At 36.5% G+C, this 14601-nt stretch overlaps 1 protein-coding gene across 1 annotated transcript in view; it reads right to left on the bottom strand.

Annotated features, from left to right (window-relative positions):
* Nucleotides 1–14601, bottom strand: part of KCTD8 (potassium channel tetramerization domain containing 8) — a 253797-nt gene that overhangs the window by 217658 nt on the left and 21538 nt on the right. The gene's annotated exons all lie outside the window — the stretch shown is intronic.

Here is a 14601-nt window from a genome sequence, read left to right as displayed (position 1 = left end):
GTTGTTATTTCTGTTGCTGTTGGTTTTGGCTAAGCAAGAGACTGGCCTACAACTCTATTTTACCAACCATAAATTTGATTGCTTCATTTTCCGGGTAAATGTTAACATCCAAGTATGTGAATCTCACTTAGGGGGATTTTGTCCACTGGAAGACATTTGGCAGTATCTGGGGACATTTTTTTGTTGTCGCATTTGGGCCACGGAGACCAGGAGGCTGTGCTACCGGAATCTATTGGGTAGAGGCTAGGAATGCTACTAAACATCCTACAGAGGTCAAACCCCACAGAAAGAATTATTGGACCCACAATGTCAATAGTACTGAAGGTGAGAAACCCCGCCCTTTATTAATTTGACACATTTGCATTGTTTTTTCAGTGAACATCTTTTACACAATGCAGGGTACATGCTTTTCCACTCTTTAGCAATTTTTGAAGTAAACAGTCACAACACTCGGAACGCAGAATATTCCATTAGTAAAATAGCTATGCTGTTAATTATTTTGTTAATTGTCAAGACATCAATGAAAAAGAGCTTCTCCGCAGCTCATTTTCTGACACAGCTGTGATTCCTGGGAATGTCTATGAGTATGTCTGCTTAATAAAAAGTGACCCAATTCCTCTGTTAATTTAAACTGGAAAAAGTTTTTGAGAATGGTCCACAAGAGACAATAAACTTTATCTCCCTTTCAAAGCAAACCCAGAATTCTAAAGATAAAGGAAGACTAAAAAGTTAGTAGGGAAAAAAAGTAAGTAATAAATGTACCACGAGATTATTGTTTACTTGAATCAAGAATGATAAAGAAATATGTTTTTTTTTTTCCAACGTTTATTTATTTTTGGGACAGAGAGAGGCAGAGCATGAATGGGGGAGGGGCAGAGAGAGAGGGAGACACAGAATCGGAAACAGGCTCCAGGCTCTGAGCCATCAGCCCAGAGCCCGACGCGGGGCTCGAACTCACGGACCGCGAGATCGTGACCTGGCTGAAGTCGGACGCTTAACCGACTGCGCCACCCAGGCGCCCCACAAAGTTCCATTTCAATGGAAATTTATTTTAAGTACATTCATCAAGAAAGAAGAAGTTTGGAAAAATTAACCAATCAATGAATTTGGAAAGTAGGAAAAAGAACAGAGCAAATTCAGAGCAACAAGGAGGAAAAAAATAATAAAGACACGAATGAAAATCAACAGGGAAGAAACCCACAAAAAAATCAGTAAAAACAAGACAATTAAAAGCATTATGGAGATTAATAAATAGAATCTAGCAGTTAGTTTTGGGAAAGAGAGAGAAGGGGAAGAGAGAGAAAGAGAGGGAAAGGGGGAAGAAGGGGAAAAAGTCACAGGAGAGGAAGAAAGAGGGGGAGAGGGACAGAGGGAGATCATACAAATAAAAGACATAAGTAAGAAAAAATATAGACACAAAAGAACATTAAAATGATAATAAAGGAATATTGTGAGTACCCATATGCTACTAAATTTGAAAACCTAAACAAAACATATTACTGGAAAGGCACAGAATGTCAAATTAGTATGAAAGGAAATAGAAAACTTTAGTAGATCAATAAGTATTAGAGAAATGTAAAAGTAAAGTCTCTTCCTTCCCCAAATCCACTGGCCTTGCTGATTTTTAGGTGCATTCTTGCTGCTCCGAACTATCAAGGGGCAGATCACTCATACTTTTCAAGGAAAAGCCCCCTTTATACAGCTAATGTAATTTTAATCCCCAAATTAGATGAAGACAGAACAGAAAGGAAATAAGCTCATTCAATTACAAATGCATGTGCAAATTCCAAAACAAAATATTAGGCAAATGAAAAGGTATATTAAAATAAAATTCAAAATGATCTGGTAGAATTATGAGAATATTTTAATACAAAGAATACACCAATATAATTCAACATATCACTATACTAACAAAGAGAAAACACATGATTATTTCAAGAGATAAAGAAAAACAAATTGGATAGAATTTAAACCTTATTTATAATTAAAAAAGACATCCACTCCCTAGGAATACAAGGAACAGCCTAATGTTAGTGATGGTTATGAACTAATACCTAAAGCAAACACGCTTAAACACTACATTTAAGGGGAAAACTTTAGACACATTCCTTTTACAATTAAAACAGGCATTCATACAAAACTGCATATTCAATTTCAGGGGACTTACAGAATTGAAGGTTGTCCAAGTAACTGCAAGATTATATATGCTCTAGATAGTACTATAAATGTTGGCAAGAGATAGAAAGAAAGAAAGAAAGAAAGAAAGAAAGAAAGAAAGAAAGAAAGAAAGAAAGAAAGAAAGAAAAAAAAGAAACAAAAAGAGAAAAGAAAAGAAAAGAAAAGAGAAAAGAAAAAAGAAAAGACTGGACAAGGAATAAACCTGTCCTTTGGATAATATGATGGTCTACGACAGAGAGAAATGGTAAGATTAGACAAACTATGAAAACAACAAAAGAATTTGATCCAATACAAGATCAATTTATAAAAATTGTGAATGTTTTTCTACACTAGAAACTACCAAATAACCAACTAAAAAATACAATGAGACACAAAATACCCTTCATAATAGAAAAGGAAAACCTACAAATAGGAATCAACATAAGGAAGAATAGAGAAAAGTACACTGGAATAAACAAAAGTAAGCAAATGGACCAAAACAGAGACTCAGAGACTCTCCAAAGCATTAAAAAAACAACTTAATACACAAGTAAGGTCATATCACAAAACAAGGTAATGAGTCAAGTGTGGTAGCATAAATTAAGGCAGAAAAGATACATTTCTTTGTAGTAATAAAGTATAGGCTTCTGTGTAGTAGACAGAAAAATAAATAAAACTGCAATCCTGCCTTTGAATACCACATACAAAGAGAACTCCAAGATGGTTAAAAGACCTTAATACAAAAGGTATAACTATTAAGATAATACAAGAAACATCTTGTACAAGGTTTCCCTTGTGGCTTTTGACATCCTGTGATCATAGTGGAGCCTAATCATTTCATTCAACAGCAAAGTGGGCCTTGGGAATTGAGCTAGGTGATAGTGGAATCATAAGTCAGAGAGAAATAAGGGCACATGAAACAATGGAAATTAATTTGCATGAACAAGTTAAAAAGAGGCTAATTCTAAAAATTTTTAAGTATGCAATTTGATGAAAATATAATTTTATTTTTCATATAAGTATAACCTATTTGAATCTGAAATAAATTATAAACTGGGAATTTTCCAATGCTTATCCATAGCAAAGAACAAGTACCTTCAGTCTTAAATTACTGTGAATGCAATTTTATTTGGGATAAGAGATGATGGCCTCTACTGAAAACAATTTGATTTTGACCACTAAATGCCTTAAAGGGTAAAGAGTAGTGGCCTGGAAGTCAGGAGCCTAGGTTCAGGTTCCTACCCTGGCTCTAGCCAGAATTATGACCCTGGCAAAGTTACTTAGCCTCTCTGGCTTTGAGTTTCCTCATCCAAAAGTAAGAAAGTTAATCAAAATTTTGATTAACATTATCATATTAATATTATCATATCAGATGATTATGTAAAAATAATTGTGAATCAAATATCAGAAAATTCACAGACCTGCAAGACGTCCCTGTGCCCCAGATCAAATAGTTCTAAGCTAGCAAACAGCTACAATTCCTTTCAACTCTAAAAGAAAAACAAGGAGAGAAATGTGTGAAGGAAGATTACCAAGTTTCTGGCTTAAGTATCAGAATGCATAAAATGGCCATTACGGAAAGAAACAACATTGAAATTGAAATAGATATTGGTAGCAGTGGGAGAGGAGGGAGATCATGAATTTTGTTCATAAGTTGTTAACTCGAATATAATAAATCAGACATGTCACTCACATATTCACATAGAAATTCTTTTAATTGTTTTAATGTTTCTTTATTTTTGAGAGAGAGAGTGCAAGCCAGGGAGGGGCAGAGAGATAGGAGATACAGAATCTGAAGCAGACTCCAGGTTCTGAGCTGTCAGCACAGAGCACGATGAGGGGCTCGAACTCACAAACCATGAGATCATGACCTGATTCAAAGTCAGATGCTTAACTGACTGAGCCACCCAGGTGCCCCAGAAATTCTTAATGGGAGCTGAGTTACCAGTAGGTATAGCACTCAAAGAAGTCTGCTTTGGGTATATATTTGGGAGCCGTTAGCATATAAGTGATCATTGCATCATGGTGGATTAGATCTCTGAGTGACAAGAGAATGGTAAGAAAGGAGACAGAACAAAAACTTAAGTAACTCTAATATTTAAATACTAGGGAGAGAATGATGATCCTACATAGGAAACAAAAAGTAGAGCTGAGAAGATAAGCTTCTTGTGTCCTAAAATTAATAATCCTAAGAGTATCCTTATGAATGGGAGAACAGAAAAATCTTTTTCCTCTGGTCTGGCACTTGTCCATGCTTTTTTACAAGGTTTGGATAGAGGATCACACATCTGATTCTATCCCCTCAGTTAGGCACAAGCTGAACAGCCATATGCACAGAAGCCAAGAGAAAGTGTGTTTGGAGACAGAATACCCAACAATGGCAAATGTTGATAAGAAGTAGAAATAAGGAAGGAAAGACAGCTACTGAATTTAATGGTATGGATGAAAAACACTGGGCCCCTTGGAAGGGGCTGTGTTAAAGACGTGCTGAGGACAAAAAGCCAGATTGAAGTGTGCTGAGACATTACCACCAAGTAAAAGAGATAGAAATGCTCACTCAAAATACAGAACGTTCTTTCAAAAAGGTCACTTGATTAAGGTGCTAATTGGATAAAGATACGGGATAACTTTCAAAAATTCAACTATGTAAGTGGGTAGTTGGGGAAAAATAAGGAACTTTGGTAATATTTCATTATTGTTTTAATCGAAAGAAATCCAGCAAGTTTTAAAGCTAATGGGAAGGATGCAGTTGAGAGAGAGAGGTTAAATGCCAAGAAATGACAGCAATAATCATTAACGTAAGATCCCTAATATGATGGAAGTGATAGGACCCAGAGCATAGAGCTGAAGAACCACCCTCAGACAGAAATGACAGTTCCTCTCTTACAGTAACAGAAGTTGGATTCAATTATGGATAGGTTTGTACCATTGGCAGCAGGAAGCTGAATCAATGTAATGGCTTCCATTTTCCCTGTAAAGAAAGAGGCAAAGACATTTGCTCAAAGTGATGGTCAGGAATAGGTGAGGTAACTGGAGGTTTGAAAACAAAGTTGCAATAAGAATATATTGTAAAGATTAGAAGAGTTTACCAGAGAAGCAAAGGGGAACTGCCAGATGGTGCTGAAGGCCTATTTAAGGCTAGTGTTCATGGATTTTTAGTAGAAGTCATCTGTTATTATGTGGCTTTCTCCAGCATCACCTAGGTCTTTTGCTTATAACAGGGGAAAGTTGCTAGTTGGGTCTACTCAGATCCACAAAAGGGATTGGGGGAGAAAAAGAAAAAAAGAAGAAAAAGAGTATTTAGGTTATTTCCAGGAGAGTGACTGCAATTATAAACCTGTAACCTAAATTAGATAATGAGGGCAGTGAACAAAAGTAGGCTGATGAATTGAGAGAAAGTGGCTATAACAGAGAGTGATCACACAAGCTGGCAGGAAAGGATATTATGGATGGGCCATGAGATTTTAAATCAATAGTTTTGAAAGTAGAGCAACTATGAATATATAGCATATGGTCTGTTTGTTGTCTTGAGTTAGTGACCAGGAAAATATTAGAGTCAAAATTTGCCCATCTCCAACCTTTGTGTCACCCCTAGTAATCTATCCATCTCGAGTATTTATTAGCAATCCTTTTTGCATGAAGTTACCTTTTAAAGAAAACAGAAGTACAAATTCTCATGGATATTGCTACGACAATAATGACCAACTTGATATAATAAATGACTCATCATTTCCCTCCTTCCCCTAAATCAGTCCTTCCTCTCACCTTCTATATGCTTGTGAGTTTTTCTGCGTAGTAAGTATGGAAGCATTAGAGTCACTTTTGAATCTACCTCCCCATCTCCCTTGTATTCCATAAGCAGTTGAAAAGCCCTAATGGTTATTTCTTAACCATATTTCTCATACCCTTCCCCTCTTTGCCCTTTACATTGTCATCAGCTCAGTTCAAACAGGGCCATCTCATGCCTACACTCTTGCAATCACCTCCCGAAGGCTTTTCTGGCCATAATAATCTACTCCTTTCATGTCTTCCTTTGCCTCTGCATTTTGATATTTACCTTTATTTTAAGGATAAAGATCTCATTTATTTTGTCTCCCCATCTGTATTGTAAGCTCACTGAAGTTAAGGATATTTATGATATAGACATTTTGATGTCCCTCACCAAAGAGTCTAGCCTATAATGTTTACTTGATAAACATCTACGAATTTGACACACTTTTCTCTGACAATGCTGTGACACCAGCTTTGTCAAATTCTTAATACAAAAGAGAGAGAGAGAGAGAGAGAGAGAGATCTGTAGTTTAAGCTTCGAAAGAATATTCTGGTCTCCTGTGCCCAATTTTTGTCAGAATGGTTGTTGACAGATATATTCCTAGGTGACTAGAAATCTATGGCAGATTTCAGCCACTTCTCTAAGATGGCCTTTGGGATTTTCCTAACACAGCTGGATTCATGACCTCAGCTTTTTTGTTCAGACTGACGTTCCCTCTAAATCACTGTACTGATTCTACAGAGTGATCTGTATTATTTTATTTGTTCCATGACACTTGGACAGTTTTAGTCTTGATAAAAAAAATGGGCAAAAGCTAAAAGTCTGAACACTTACAGTCTTTAGAGTACTAGAAAATAGGCCACTCTAGGCAAAATTATGAAGTACATGGAATTTATTTTCTACAAAGTTCTGCTTTCACTCCATGTTCCTCTCAGATATCTTTCCCTCTCTACCTAATTCAGGTATAAAATGTCTATATGTTCTTTCTTCCTTCTATTTTATCACAACAGCCTCTTTAAGACAGTATCCTATCTCTCTGTAACTATAACCCAGAATACAGAAATGCATCATTTATTAGCTACCAATTTTAATAATTTTAATTTATCTTTAATTCTGAAAGAAATATATGCTGTAATTAAAAGATTTGCAAAAATAAATAAATGAAAGTTACTTAAAGTCCTACAAGCTAGAAATAACTGAGAGCATTTCCTTCCAGCCTTTTTAATGCATGAACACTGACTCACAGCTTTTTTAATATAATTAACAGCATTCTATGCATACAGATCTCTGTCCTGTTTTTTTTCACTTAATATTTCAGCAACTTTCTCAGAACCCACTTGTTTGTAATTAAACAGGCTCTTAAAAATTAATATGGAAAGTTGCTTAAAGAATATTCTATAGCACCATTCTCCAGAGATTCTAGTTCAGCAGGGAACAAATATTCAATTTTACCCAACATCCCAGGTGATACTACTACAAATTATTTAGAATATCATAGCTTTATTGATTTTTTTTTGCTCATCCTGGAAGAAGCAACTGGTTGTATCAAATCTCTTTTACCAGCAGCCTTAACTAGCTCTTCTCTGTTTTTCATCATACCAACACTAACCATCCACAAGCCTGGATGAATCCCAGTATCTACCCTCTCTACTTCCACATCCACACCAGAGACTGTCTCCCAGTCGTGCAATTTGTTACCGCTACAAATTTATAATTTTCTTTAATTATCTCTAACATCACTAATGAGTTCCTAATTGGTAAATCTAATTGACGTTTGCAGTCTTAATCTACGGTCAACCCTCTGTAGCATGTACACCATTGGGCTTAAAACTCACTTCTTGGTGCTTAAGATTTGTTTTTCCCATAGATTCCACAACCACTTCTCTCTTCTGATATTTTCAATGTCCACCTGGCCTTTCTCAATATCATTCCCAGGCTCACCTTTACCTACCTTCAACAGCCTCAGCACATTTTCTGCCTCTCCAATCTTACTGACCATCTCATCTCCAGTACCTTTGTATGAGACATCTCTACCTGAAAATTACACAGATAACTCAAATTCAAACGGTCTAAAACCAACTTCATTATATTCTCCCTAATGATGGGGGCAGGGCCTCACTGCTCCAGGATGCCTAATTTCATGTAAGGCCATCACCAACTCTGGAGTCATCCTCTATATCTCTTTCTCTCTCCCACCTACATCCATTAGGTCACAAAGTCTGAGCTAAGATACAGGACCAGATAAACAAATAGACTCCCATGAAAGAGAGTTCCAAGTATTAGATTTAACCAACAATTTCAAGAATAGAGGCACAGATGAAACAAAGAGTGGTCTGGGGCATCCCTCGTGCCTCCCCAGGTCCTTCTGTCTCACGTAAGATATTTACTCTCTGGCTCCAAATAAACAGTGAAAAATTCAAAATAGGTGCCCAAAGAAATGAACAGCTTGTATTGGGGCCATGCCTTATAGATATTATACTTATTTACCATAAGTCATCCTTTAGCCAAGGTTATCTGGTAAAGGCCTTCATTAGAGAAGATCTCTTCTTCCTAGAAATATAATTCATCTATGTACTTGGAGAGCCAGTTAACAAGGAGATTAGACCAAGTCGCCTGACTTCTTTCTCTTAAGGGATCCTCCAGGTTAAGGGAATAAATGAATCATAGGACAACTGCTAGATACTATAAGTCTTTTCTCCCAAAGTTCAATTAATGATATTACCTACACAGCACTAGAATTTATTCCTTACTCCCTATACCTTCTAGAGCACATCAGCTAATCTCTAGCCTGAACCTTTCTAATAACCACCAACTAACCAATATCTTTGGTTACCCCAATATCATATTACTCCACTGTCATAGCTGCTTCTTTAAAATGCATATTTGACCATGTCCCTTCATGATTTAAAACCCTTTGCCTTATACAAAGTACTTTATTATCTTTCCTGTATCTACATTTCCAGATTTCCTAACACATTCTCTGATATCCAACCAAATCAAACTATTGTCTAACAAGGCTCCCAAGTTCTCACATGGAAGCCCACCATTCTGTCACTAATTTACAAAGTCTAATGCCTTCCGTAATTCCTCCATTCAGTTCAGGCAACAGCTATGTCCTCTGTATTACCTTCATTCTTTGTAAATAATAAGTAAAATAGTTAGTTTTAGAAAACCTCAACTTTGAATAAAATGCTGTGCCAAGTGATTTATATGCATCATATCACTTAATCCTCGGTGTACCCTATGAAATATGTACTATTAGTCCATTACTTTATAAAAGAGGAATCCAAGAGGAATCCTCAGTGTACCCTATGAAATATGTACTATTAGTCCATTACTTTATAAAAGAGGAAACCAAGGTTTGGAGACAAAAGATTATTTACCCAAAGTCACACAATTATTAACTAAAAGAGTTGGAATATGAACATAGTACTGATTCACTTTGCCTTAAATCCTCTCATGATATGTCTCTACTCGCCCATCACACAGCTTCCCTAATTAAATCAACAAACATTTGCTAAGTGACAATTTGGTACCAGACACAGTATGAAGCTTCACTGAGTGGGGCACGGAGAGTAAATCTAATTTAAAAACTCAGCTTCACTAACTGAAGAAACACAATTTTTAATATCATTTTAAAAACATATCTAGCACATACCACCCTTCACTATTTCAATCAAGAAATAGTACTGACAGTCTCTTCAACAAATGGTGTTGGGAAAACTGGAAAACTCCATACAAAAAGAAGAAACTGGACCACTTTCCTACAGTATATACTAAAATAAACTCACAATGGATTAAGGACCTAAATGTCAGACTGAAACCATAAAAATCCTAGAAGAAAACACAGGCAGTAATTTCTCTGACATCAGCCACAGCAACATTTTTCTAGATATGTCTCCTGAGGCAAGAGAAACAAAAGCAAAAATAAACTATTGGGACTATATCAAAATAAAAAACTTCCGGGGGCGCCTGGGTGGCGCAGTCGGTTAAGCGTCCGACTTCAGCCAGGTCACGATCTCGCGGTCCGTGAGTTCGAGCCCCGCGTCAGGCTCTGGGCTGATGGCTCGGAGCCTGGAGCCTGTTTCTGATTCTGTGTCTCCCTCTCTCTCTGCCCCTCCCCCGTTCATGCTCTGTCTCTCTCTGTCCCAAAAATAAATAAACGTTGAAAAAAATAAATAAATAAATAAATAAATAAAAAATAAAAAACTTCTGTACAACAAAGGAAACAGTAAAAAAACCTAAAAGGATGGAGAAGATATCTGCAAATGACATGTTCAATACAGGTTTAGTATCCGAAATACATAAAGAACTGATACAACTCAACATCCAAAAAACAAATAATCAAATTTCAAAATGGGCAAAAGACATGAACACACATTTTCCCAAAGAAGACATCCAGATGGCCAATAGACACATGAAGAGATGCTCAACACCACTCATCAACAGGGAAATGTGAATCAAAATCACAATGAGATATCACCTCACACCTGTCAGAATGGTTAGAATCAAAAACACAAGAAACAACATCTTCTGTTGGTGAAGATGTGCAGAAAAAGAAACCTTTATGTACTGTTAGTAAAAATGCAAACTGGTGCAGCCACCCACTATGGAAAACAGTATGGAGGTTCCTCAAAAAATTAAAAATAGAACTACCATATGATCCAGTAATTCCACTATTGGATATTTACCCAAAGAATACAAAAACACTAATTCAAAAAGATATATGCACATGCACCTCTATGTTTCTTTCAGCATTATTTACAATAGCCAAATTATGGAAGCAGCCCAAGTGTTCATCAATAGATGGATAAATAAGGAAGATGGAGTGTGTGTATGTATGTATGTGTGTGTGTGTGTATATATATATGGTGGAATATTACTCAGCCATAAAAATAATAAAATCTTGCCATTTGCGACAATATGGATGGATCTAGAGAGATTAATGCTAAGTAAAATAAGTCAAACAGAAAGACAAACACCATATGATTTCACTCATATGTGGAATTTAAGAAACAAAACAAAGGAACAAAAAAAAAAAGAGACAAACCAAAAAACAGATTTGTAACTATAGAAAACAGACTGATGGTTATCAGAGGGCAAGTGAGTGGGGTGGGTGGGGGGAGGGGTGAAACAGGTGAAGGGGATTAAGAGTACACTTATCACAGTGAGCACCAAGTAATGTATAGAATTGTTGAATCACTATATTATATACCTGATAATAACACTGTATATTAACTATACTAGTATTAAAATTTTTTTTATTTATTTATATATGAAATTTATTGTCAAATTGGTTTCCATACAACACCCGTATTAAAATTTTTTAAAAGAGAAGCACCTTGGTGGCTTAGTCAGTTAAGCATCTGATTCTTGATTTTGGCGCTGGTCATGATCTCATAATCCTGAGATCAAGCCCCACTTCAGGCTCCATGCTGAGCATGGAACTTGCTTAAGATTCTCTGTCTCCCTCTCCTGCCCCTCCCCTGCTCACAAGCATGCTCTCACAAGTGCACACCCTCTCTCTCTCTCTCTCTCTCTCTTTCTATAAAAAGCAAAAAAAGAAAGGAAGAGAGGAAGGAAGAGTGCTGTCAGATACACTGAGACTTCACAGAAGGGAAAGCATGTCTAATGTGATATTATCCCCTTAACTTGATTGGCCAAAACATTCACATCAGTGGATTAACAGTGAATTTCTCTGGGTAGTTAAAGTAACCTAGTAATTGCTATCATTCATAGGTTTTTGTAAGATTATTACAATGTATAGGCATTATTGTTGCTTGTAATTTTCCTACAACTGCCTTATATCTTGCACTTCGTGAACTTAAATTCACATTCCAATGTCAGACAAAAGTTACTCATTTGGCAAGTAGCTAGGGTAGAACCCTCAGCTCATATCTTGCCTGTTAAGGAGAATGAGCTAGTGCTTTAATCAGCTTCTTTCTCATATTTTAACTCAAAGGAACTAACATTTTGTTACTACTGGTTCTTACATAGTGCAATTCAACTGATGTGCTGAAAACACCTGACAAGTATTATCTCATTTATGCTCAGATCATTTTTCAGATGAGAGGTGGAGAAATTATCTCAAAGCACTTAAGTCATTTTCATTAAATCAGTAACTAGAGAGTGACAGAAGTTAGCCAAGATCCTTTGATTTTGTCTAATCTTCACCAGAATCCATGTATACTTTAGCATATCTAGATACAGTTGTCTAATAATTGAGCAGATTTTCATTTATCTAAGATTCTAACATGCATATTTTGAAATTACATACTTTAAACATTACTCATCTTTTATTTTATTATACAAGCTACAATCGTACTTCCTATACTTTTCCTCACTGATAACTTGCACTGAAACAATGAGATTAAATTTAACAGCCTCATTTCTATTATACATATATTTGTATGTAAAGGAAGGTCCGTGGGGGGAGTTATGTGTAGATATCCTTACATAAATGAGATGTGCATAAATATGTATACATTTGCAAGTATTTTAATAAAAATCATCATTTTTTCCAATGTTTCTCTCAAATTCAAATATGGCAAGGCTGTGCTGGAGACAGTGGATGGAGTGGCTCCATACTAACATGAAGAGGCTGGATGACTAAAAACTAAATTTCTTGATTCCATTGGAATGGGCTTCTGGATGTGATCGGTGTTGCCCCAGTGAGCTGTCCTCCCACAGACCCTCATTCCAAATTCAAGAGAGGCAGGGTGTGGAGCAGCACGGTGTTACAGAGCAAGTGGCCTGCTGTACGGGCAGGGTCTTGATTCTGGGTTCCCTGATGGCAACAAAGCAGCAGGTCCTTCAGTGGCCAGTTCTTCAGTGGACATGAAGTCATTCTTATGGGCTCAACATAAGGCACTTTTCTTCAATCCTTCCTATGATTCTGAGATATGCATATCCGTAATAAATCCCACTCACCTTAAACTAACTAGAGTGCATTTGGTTTCATGTAGCTAAGAAATATGACTTGGAGTAGAGAATATAGATCTTTCCTGCAATAACAAAACCCAAAATATGGCCCTAGTTTAATGTAGCAGAAGGCAGCCAGGTGGTCAGTGACAGGATAAAGATATTATAGATGAGAAAGACAACAACAACTATTATGCGATGGTGACCATTTGGTCAAATTATGGTCTGATGTACCTTAGAATATAGACACATGCCATCTAGAGCTATAGTATATAGTATATAGTATAATATACAGTATATAGTATAGTATATGTGAGAGAAAATACTAGAAGATCTCAGAATATTAGTGTGTAGTGTTTGCTTCCTGCTTCTTTCAGCAAAGCCTGATAAGAGAGACCCACATAGCAAACCTTCCAGAAGAGACAGAAGAGAACCCAGCTCTTCTAAAGGAGATGCTCTTTCCTCCCTTTACCTAAAGCCTGAAAGAGAATTTGAAGCAGAGCCCTAGAATTTGGAAACTTACAGAGTTGACAAATCCAACTATTTCCATACCACAAACTGAAGCAGTTAAAAGATGTAGCCACATAATGGCAGGTAATCTTCCAAGGACGTAATCAGCTGTCACAAGAGCACCAAGTCTCTCACTGGTCAAAGACTGGACAGTTTGAGCATTCAAAATAATAAACATCATTGATGTAAATGTTTAAATAAATTAAATGGCTATGGTTTTATTATTTTTTTTACATATGAAATTTATTGTCAAATTGGTTTCCATATAACACTCAGTGCTCATCCCAACAGGTACCCTCCTCAAAGCCCATCACTCACCCTCCCCTCCCTCCCATCCCCATTAACCCTCAGTTTATTATCAGTTTTTAAGAGTCTCTTATGGTTTGGCTCCCTCCCTAACTTTTTTTTTCCTTCCCCTCCCCCATGGTCTTCTGTTAAGTTTCTCAGGATCCACGTAAGAGTGAAAACATATGGTATCTGTTTTTCCCTGTATGATTTATTTCACTTAGCCCAACACTTTCCAGTTCCATCCACGTTGCTACAAAAGAAATGGCCATGGTTTCACAACTACTCTTAAGAGAGAGAGACAGAAACAGAGACAGAGAGAGGGAGAGATATTGAGAAAAGCAGCGGCAAAGGAGGAGAAGAATGACAAGGACGAGGACAACCACAACTGGGGAATAAAAGGGGAAGCCCTGAAATACCAAAATAATAGTAACAACTTACTGAATTTCATTGGAAGTTACTTAGGAACCAACTCCTTACTGTGGAAAGTGGCAAGAAATAAGAAAGAATTATGCATTTTCCCTGCTTTCTCTCTATGAACTGTATTTTAAGCAGTTCTTGAGAGTTCTTCATTATAAGATTCCACCTAACAAATGTGGAAGAAATGATAAAATAAGAAAATCGCAATTTTTGCATCCCCTAATATAATATTTGCATCAGGCAATGGTCATCAATGATAAAGAGGGCACTTGTCAGGTTGAGCACTGCGTGTTATATTTAAGGAATGAATTACTAAATTCTACTCCTGGAATCATTATTATATTATATATTAACTAACTTGGATTTAAATTAAAAAGATAACTATTAGATAAATGTTTCCTGGGCACTTACAATGAAGGGATCAGACTGACAATACTCACATCTGCAGATTAATTACCATTAAAAATGGGGCAATCTGGCACTTGTGGAATGCTCACCTGTGAACTAAGATATTAATAGAGTTACACAGAATCACC

This window comes from Puma concolor, chromosome B1, assembly GCF_028749965.1.
Source record: "Puma concolor isolate L17-30 chromosome B1, mPumCon1.1.hap2, whole genome shotgun sequence".
In the NCBI taxonomy this organism is placed as follows: Eukaryota; Metazoa; Chordata; class Mammalia; order Carnivora; family Felidae; genus Puma; species Puma concolor.
This window is presented reverse-complemented; position numbering and strand designations above follow the sequence as displayed.